General features: G+C 53.3%; 2 non-coding genes and 1 pseudogene across 2 annotated transcripts; 1 reads left to right on the top strand and 2 right to left on the bottom strand.

The window, feature by feature from the left end:
• Positions 1-778: 778 nt before the first annotated feature.
• LOC135890649 (U2 spliceosomal RNA) lies at positions 779-969 on the bottom strand. Its single transcript, XR_010562216.1, has one exon. It is a non-coding gene; the product is annotated as a U2 spliceosomal RNA (small nuclear RNA).
• Positions 970-4,179: 3,210 nt separating this feature from the next.
• Positions 4,180-4,332, top strand: LOC135890642 (U2 spliceosomal RNA; annotated as a pseudogene).
• A 2,685-nt stretch (positions 4,333-7,017) lies between these two features.
• LOC135890659 (U2 spliceosomal RNA) lies at positions 7,018-7,208 on the bottom strand. The gene has a single exon (XR_010562225.1). It is a non-coding gene; the product is annotated as a U2 spliceosomal RNA (small nuclear RNA).
• Between the last annotated feature and the right edge of the window lie 205 nt (positions 7,209-7,413).

The raw sequence follows: 7,413 nt of genomic DNA, 5'->3' as shown, positions 1-7,413 counted from the left end.
CTTGTCTTTGCCAGTGGGTGCTTTTGAAGAGGTGTGTGTTTGGGGAGGGGGCACTGTGCTAGTTTTGAGGGGTGGGAGGGGAGGCTATTTTCAGAATCTTTATATACTTTTCACATTCTAGTTACAGAATGTGTCTATCGTTGGTATCTTCACACTTTTAATGATGATTAAACTGTTATGAACTACATAACCAGGGGCTAGGGCTACTCAGGGAGAACCGAGTTTTTAAAAGCCTGCTCCTAAGCTACCAGAGGAGCTAGGGATCAGGAAAGCTTTGAGGGAGATTAGCGGGGGAGTGAGTGGGTAGATAAACTTCATTAACGTTCCTTCAACTTAAGGCAATTAAAAAAAACAAGACCCCTGATAAACACAAAACAAGAAGAAAGGAAAGAGCTGCAGGAGTAAAAAGAGACTGCAGGCAGAAGTCCAGCAACAGATTGGGGGCTATCCAGTTTACTGCACCGAATGCAGCATGGATGATTACCTGGCCTATGGGCGGGTGGCAGACTGCTACAACATGGCAAGCCATGCAGTAAGTCGTTGGACCGTCCTGTGGGTCCCAACAGCCTGGCTCTGCTCGGTCTGCAGAGTTCAGTTTCCTCTCTCCAGGGTTGGCTGCGGAGCTGTGGTGCCACCTGCTGGTTCATAAGGTACATACAAGCATCAGGAAATAAGTGATCTCTAGTCTGCCACTCCTGGACTATATTCTGAGTCCAAGTCAGTATTGGTGTAACACATTCAACAGATTCTATTTTTTCACCACAATAGTCTCCCCGAGGGGAGGTGCACCGTTCCTGGAGGTACTGCAATACCAGGTCGATGCGTGGAGTGGATGGAGCAAGCTCCTATTCCATCTCCCTGTTCCAAAAATCCATTTAATATATAGTCCTCAGATAGAGGACGTATCAGATATTAAACTGATAAGAACAGATACTACACTTGATCTTAGCCAAAAGGCCGAGAAGCGATAACAATATTCTGAAAAACGAGACAGCCCTACCTCCGCCACAGCTTTCTACGTCACCACGAGGAGCTCCCAGACAGGGACCAAATGCCATCAAGGAGACTTTGACAACTAGGAAACTCTTAAGTGACAATCACCCCCCCAAATGACTCCAACGTCATAATTCAAAGCAAGAATTCAACACACAATTCTGCTTAAAGACAGAGTATTCTTTCAGTCTGGTTACTTGGGTTCATTGCACTGCTTTCCCTGGCTGCTGCTGCGTACTCCTACATTGCATAAACCCACCCACTTCCTGTGACGTACTCAGTCACTGTTAACTCTCGCAGCAAAACCGATACAAGAAAACGTGTGCAAGCGCTATCCCGGCTGGCCAAACCGCATGGGGCTCTTCTACAGTTACAGTGTGGCTCCTGGAGCTCCCCATTCACCCTCCCACCACCACCACCACCATTCTCCACCTACCAGACTGGGGGAGAGCTCAAGGCTTCTGCCCTGCGGCAGGGTAGTGGGGCTAGGGGCTTCTGCTGGGGGAGACGGGTGCCTGTGGAGAGAGGTTTCAGAGTAGCAGCCGTGTTAGTCTGTATCCGCAAAAATAACAGGAGTACTTGTGGCACCTTAGAGACTAACAAATTTATAGAGCATAAGCTTTCGTGGGCTACAACCCACTTCTTCGGATGCATAAGTCACATTGCATAAGTCATGGGCTAAGCTCAAGAGCTTTACCCAATACTTAGTGGGAACTACCAACTGTCTTTGAGGATGCCAGTCTTCCTGGTGCCCACCAGAAAGAATCTCCTTGTATAAAAGTCCTTTTTCTACAACAAACCAGGATCGGTTAGAAGAGCTGAGAGGCAGTGGGGTGCTCCGCGCCGCCGCCCAAGCTTTCTGAAGGCTGTCATCTGCTTCCTGCTCGGCCTGGAACTGTTCCCTTGATGCTGGAGACATCAGTTCCTGCTTGGACTGTGGACTTAGGCTTGGTCCCTCTGGAAGCGATGCAGGTGCTGGGGCTGTTTCCATTGACTGTGAACATTGACTGTGGAGAGAGGGTGGGCACAATTTAAGGTTTAGCCCCCCCTGCCCCCTAAGCAGCTCAAGGCCCACAGCCCCTCCCTTCAGCTCCCAGGTTTTAGCTCTGCAGGGGGAAACAGCAGCAAAGAGCTGGGAGCTGCAGGGCTGGGCCTCTGCTTCAGTTCCTTGGGGAGAGGCAGCAGCTCTCCCTGCAGCTCCCAGCTGTTTGCTGCTGCCTCTACCCAAGGCGCAGCCCAGGGCCGGCTTTAGGCCGATTCAGTTGATTCGGCTGAATTGGGCCCCGCGCTGCGAGGGCCCCGCGCTGCAGCTCTCCACCCCGCCCTCAGCTCACTTCCCCCTCCTCCCTAACGCTCCGCCCCCTCCCCTGTTTGCGGGAAGTCTGAAAAGAAGCAGGGGGCGGGCCGGCAGCACCAGGTAAGATGGGGTGGTGGGGGACGAGAAGGGCTCCGGGGAGGCGCGGCCCGTTCCCGCTGAGCACGCAGGCCCCAGCGGCTCTGGCCCGGCTTGGCTCCAGCCCGGTCCCCGCGGCGCGGCCCGGCTCCGGCCCGGCCCAGCCCCCGCGGCTCGGCTCCGGGTCGGACACAAGCCCGGCAACCCCGGCCGGAGCGCGGCTCGATTCCTGGGGGCGAGGCTTGCAGCAAGCCCCGCCCCCAGGAATCGGGCCCCGCTCTTGCTAAAGCCGGCCTGCCTCAGCTTTCCTGCTCCAGAAGCTGCCGTGCAGGGAGGGGGCCCAGAGCCTGTGCCCAAACTCCCTCCCGGAACCTGCACCCCAACCCCAGCCCAGAGCCCACACCCCTCACCCCCTGCCCCAGCCCAGAGTCTGCACCCAGCACCTGAGCTCCTTCCCCGAGCCTGCATCCCCAGCCCAGAGCCTGCACCCAAACTCCCTCCCAAAGCCCAACCTCTCACCTCTCCTGCACTCTAATCTCCTGCCCCAGCCCAGGGCCTGCACCCCACACCACCTTCTCCCCCCACACCTACTAAGCTCCCTGAGCCTTAGGAAGGGGGGGGGGTGCAGGCTCTGGGCACCACCAAAATTTCTACAAACCTGACGCCCCCCATAGTGTGGTCTGTTTGTTTGCGGGACCATGTGCTGAGCCTAAAGGCATCTAGGAAAGTTGAGAGCAACAGGGAAGGGGCCCAGTGACACCATGTGACCAAGCAGGGCCAGCAAATAGCAAACTCTGGCAAAAATCAGGGGGGGACACCCCCATGCACCCTCCTCTCATATTGCCTCTGGCTTCTGCCCAGCAGGGAGGAGAGTCTCGGGGGGGGGGGGGGGCGTGTCTCACCCCCTCCCCACACAGCTGAAGACCCGAGCCCAGGGAGGCATCTCCCATGAGACTGAAGCCCTGAGCCCCAGGAGGCGCGTCCCGGCTCTCGAATGTCTGAAGATTGTTGTATGCAGCTCGGAGGGTCAGTAAGTTTGGCCCACCCCTGCCAGGGCCAGATGATGACATTCTGAGGCCCTAAGATAGGTCAAGTGTAAGAGGCCCCATTAGTCTCTCAGGACATTGAATATATAGAAAACCCCTGGGGATACCTCTGCAGGGAGGCCTGGCTCCACGAGGACGGCTCTTTGGAACCTCACAGCTAGGAGCAACAACATCTTACCAGTTCTTCAGGAGGACGACGACCCGCGGAGAACCTCTACCCAGGACCCAGAAGCTGCCCTTCGCCCTGCTGCTCTGGAGAAGGCTGCTACCATAGGATCTCCTCCCCCCCCCCCCGACAACGACCCAGGACCAGGATGCTGACTGCTGCCCTGCTGCTCCAGAGAGGGATGCTCCCGAAGGAAACACCTCCTCGACCCGGGACCCCGAAGCTACTGATCACCCTGCTGCCCAGAGGAAGGCTGCTCCAAGGGGAACGCACTCCACAGCCAGGATCTCAATGCCACATGCCGTCCTACCAGGCAAAGAGATGTGTAGCCAGCAAGTCCAGCCCCGCCCCAGGAGCGCCTTCACCTCCTCAAGCTTCTCTGCCAGACCGAGAGGAGCCACCCCGCGAGTCTGCAGGCACAACAGAGGGTGAGGCAGGGGAAGACGACTGCATCTAACTCTGATCCCCACTGACGCTCCGGCTTCCCCAGAGCCACAGCACGTAAGGGAGGACCAATCGCCAGCCTGACCCTAGCTGTACAGTACCTTCCCTCTGACCTTGTTTAAAATCAAATTTACACATTCGCTTTAATAATTTTAAAGGTGTTATCAGTTTAATATCTGATACGTCCTCTGAGGACTATATTTGAAATGGATTTTTGGAACAGGAGCTTGTTCCATCCACTCCACGCATTGACCTGGTATTGCAGTACCTCCAGGAATGGTGCACCTCCCCTCGGAGAGCATTGTGGTTATAAAAAAAGAGAAACTAATTTCTCTAACCAGGTTGATTTTGTATAGTTTCTTTTAATCGGGAGCCTTAAATAATTTCTCTAGTGTGTTCTCTAGCTCCTCTGGTTTCTTAGGAGTGGGCTTTTTAAAGCTTTATTCTCCCTGCATAGCCCCACTACCTGCTTAAAAGGTGATGGGTGCTAAAGAGATCAAAGTCTCCTTAAGAAGCTCTCAAGTTGCAGAGGAGAGCACTAGGCTCAGCATACAGTCCCTCAAACAAACAGACCACACGGTATACTTCAGTGAAGCAGCAAGTACACCACAAACACACACTGCAGCCACTCAGCCCAGGGGTCACATAGTTGCTCCTCCTTCACTTGGAGAACCCCCTTGCAAAATTCTCCTGTTCTCTAGCGCTTCTGGTCACTTAGGAGCGGGCTTTTTAAAGGCTGCTAGGCTCAGCACATGGTCCCTCAAACAGACCATGCTATCAGGGGTGGCAGGCCACCCCTCCAATCTCTGACCCTCACCTGCCTAAGGCTCTGGGAGGGAGTTTGAGTGGGGTGCGGTGGTCTGGGGTGCAGGCCCTGGAACAAACCCACCCTGCCCAGGGGCCATAGGGAGATGCGGGCAGCCACATGGAGCAAGCAGGCAGGAAGCCGCTCAGCTCTGCTGCGCTGCTGGTGGTCGGGGGCCGAACGGTGAGGTCGTGTATAGCGTCCCCCTTGGCTGGTGATAGCCGGAAGGGCGCTGTCTTTTGTTTACGGTCCAGCACGCTGAGTCGTATAGTGTTCGTCTTCATTTTCTTAAGGGTTCGTGGGTTCTTCTTTTGAGCTGTATAGGTACAATTGTGTACTTTAGTGCACACGCTGCTTTCCGCTTCATGCGCTATCCATGCTTCACATGACTGAGTTTGCAGGTGAACGTCTTATGGACTTGGGTCGAGCGGATCTTGTTTTGGCTTCTCTCCATCAGTTTCGGAAAACTTCACAGTAAATATCACAGAGTCCTGACGAAAGGATAAATAGAGTCTTTTGACAGAAGCGAAGGAAGTTCTATCGATCTATCAATCGATTGACATCACTTGCTCACCAAGTTCTCAGAATATTTCAAACTATGTGCATCTATGATTTGTAGGCTATTAAAGCCTAGAATAGTTATTTTTTCTTGAATATAGGCTAGATTTTCTCACTCTCTCAATGCCTGCCAAACGATTACCATTCTCTCTCTTTCACGTATATAGCTTGTTGTCAGTGTGTGTCTCCGCGGTGTTTTCCTCTAAATTAATTAGCGGTCCTGGGTGAGACAGAAGATAGACAAGCGACCACTAAGAGAGAGCGAGGTCAGCTTTTCTTGCAGCATTTTTCTAGGCAATCTGCCCTAAGCATTCGGTGCATGGAAAGTGGCAGGCACCAGTCTCCTCCAGCAGAAGCCCCTAGCCCCACTACCCTGCCGCAGGGCAGAAGCCCTGAGCTCCCCCCCAGTCTGGTAGGTGGAGAATGGTGGTGGTGGGAGGGTGAATAGGGAGCTCCAGGAGCCACACTGTAACTGTAGAAGAGCCCCATGCGGTTTAGTCACCCCGGATAGCGCTTGCACATTTTCTTGTATCTGTTTTGCTTCCCTGTCGGCAGCCCTGCTGGTACGGCCCCTTTAACGTCCCTGCCCCCTTTGCCTCCCCTGGCACCCGGCTGCCAACGGGGGTGAGATGTGGGAGGGGCAAAGGGAGCAGCTGCCCTGGTCCCGGCCGTTTAAAACAGGGCCGGCTCCAGGCACCAGCACTCTCTCAATGCCTGCCCAACGATTACCATTCTCTCTCTTTCACCTATATAGCTTGTTGTCACTTTAGGAGTCTGTTACTATTTCCTGTAGCGTAAAGACACAAAATATAGCCCCAGGAAAGGAAGGTATTTGATACAACGACTCCTGGAAAAAAAAAAAAAAACAGATCCTGGTTGCCTGGTGCTAACTGCTGTGGCGAAGGTACCACTCAACAAGGCAGACAGCTCCATCAGGCACCTGGCAAAGAAGAGGATGTACCTCCCTGGAGGGCCAGTAACGAGCTGGTGTACGTCTCGCATAGGCAGGGAGGCAGCAACATCCCTCAAAGGGGGTGATCTGTCTGACGCTGCGGCGATCACTTGCGCGGTGAGGAACTTTGTGGCGAGTGCTGTGCGTGACATCATCAGGAAGCGAATCGCCGTGGCCCCTTCCAGCCAAGATGTCGCCAGGTACCCAGGGGAGCTGTGTTTGGAAGAGACAGCATCATCACTCTGAGAGCGAGAACTATGCTGGAGAGGACCCTGGAGGATACCATCCATTGGCAGTACGTGGAAAACCTGAGATGGAAGATGATGTTTTTCATCAAAGCAGAGTAGTAACTTTGGGGAACCAAGTTGCTTCTATTTGGAATAGCGTCTCTGTGGGGGAGTTATGCTGGAATAGGCACTATGCTTATAGCTATGATGCCAGTCAGACGAGCCTGGCTCTGCTCCGTCTGCAGAGCAGGACTTCAGTTTCCTCTCTCCAGGGTTGGCTGTGGAGCCACCTGCTGGTTCATAAGGTACATACAAGCATCAGGAAATAAGTGATCTCTAGTATGCCACTCCTGGACTATATTCTGAGTCCAAGTCAGTATTGGTGTAACACATTCAACAGATTCTATTTTTTCACCACAATAGTCTCCCCAAGGGGAGGTGCACCGTTCCTGGAGGTACTGCAATACCAGGTCGATGCGTGGAGTGGATGGAGCAAGCTCCTATTCCATCTCCCTGTTCCAAAAATCCATTTAATATATAGTCCTCAGATAGAGGACGTATCAGATATTAAACTGATAAGAACAGATTTAAATTTTTATTAGAGAATATTTAGAAATAAACGGTACAAAAGATTTGAAGAGTCAGTTGTCGGTCATTGGGGGAACATACAGAGTATGGGGGGGATGTTGTTATGTCAGGGTTGGCAGAACACATAATACATACAGACTGTGATGTCTCCAATGGGGGGGGTAAGCGGTGGGCGAGATCAAGACACAGGTGGTAAGCGGTGAGGGTCAATCATCCGCATAGGGGGTACAAATAGTCATGG

The sequence above is a fragment of the Emys orbicularis genome, chromosome 16 (assembly GCF_028017835.1).
Source record: "Emys orbicularis isolate rEmyOrb1 chromosome 16, rEmyOrb1.hap1, whole genome shotgun sequence".
NCBI classification, from domain to species: domain Eukaryota; kingdom Metazoa; phylum Chordata; order Testudines; family Emydidae; genus Emys; species Emys orbicularis.
This window is presented reverse-complemented; position numbering and strand designations above follow the sequence as displayed.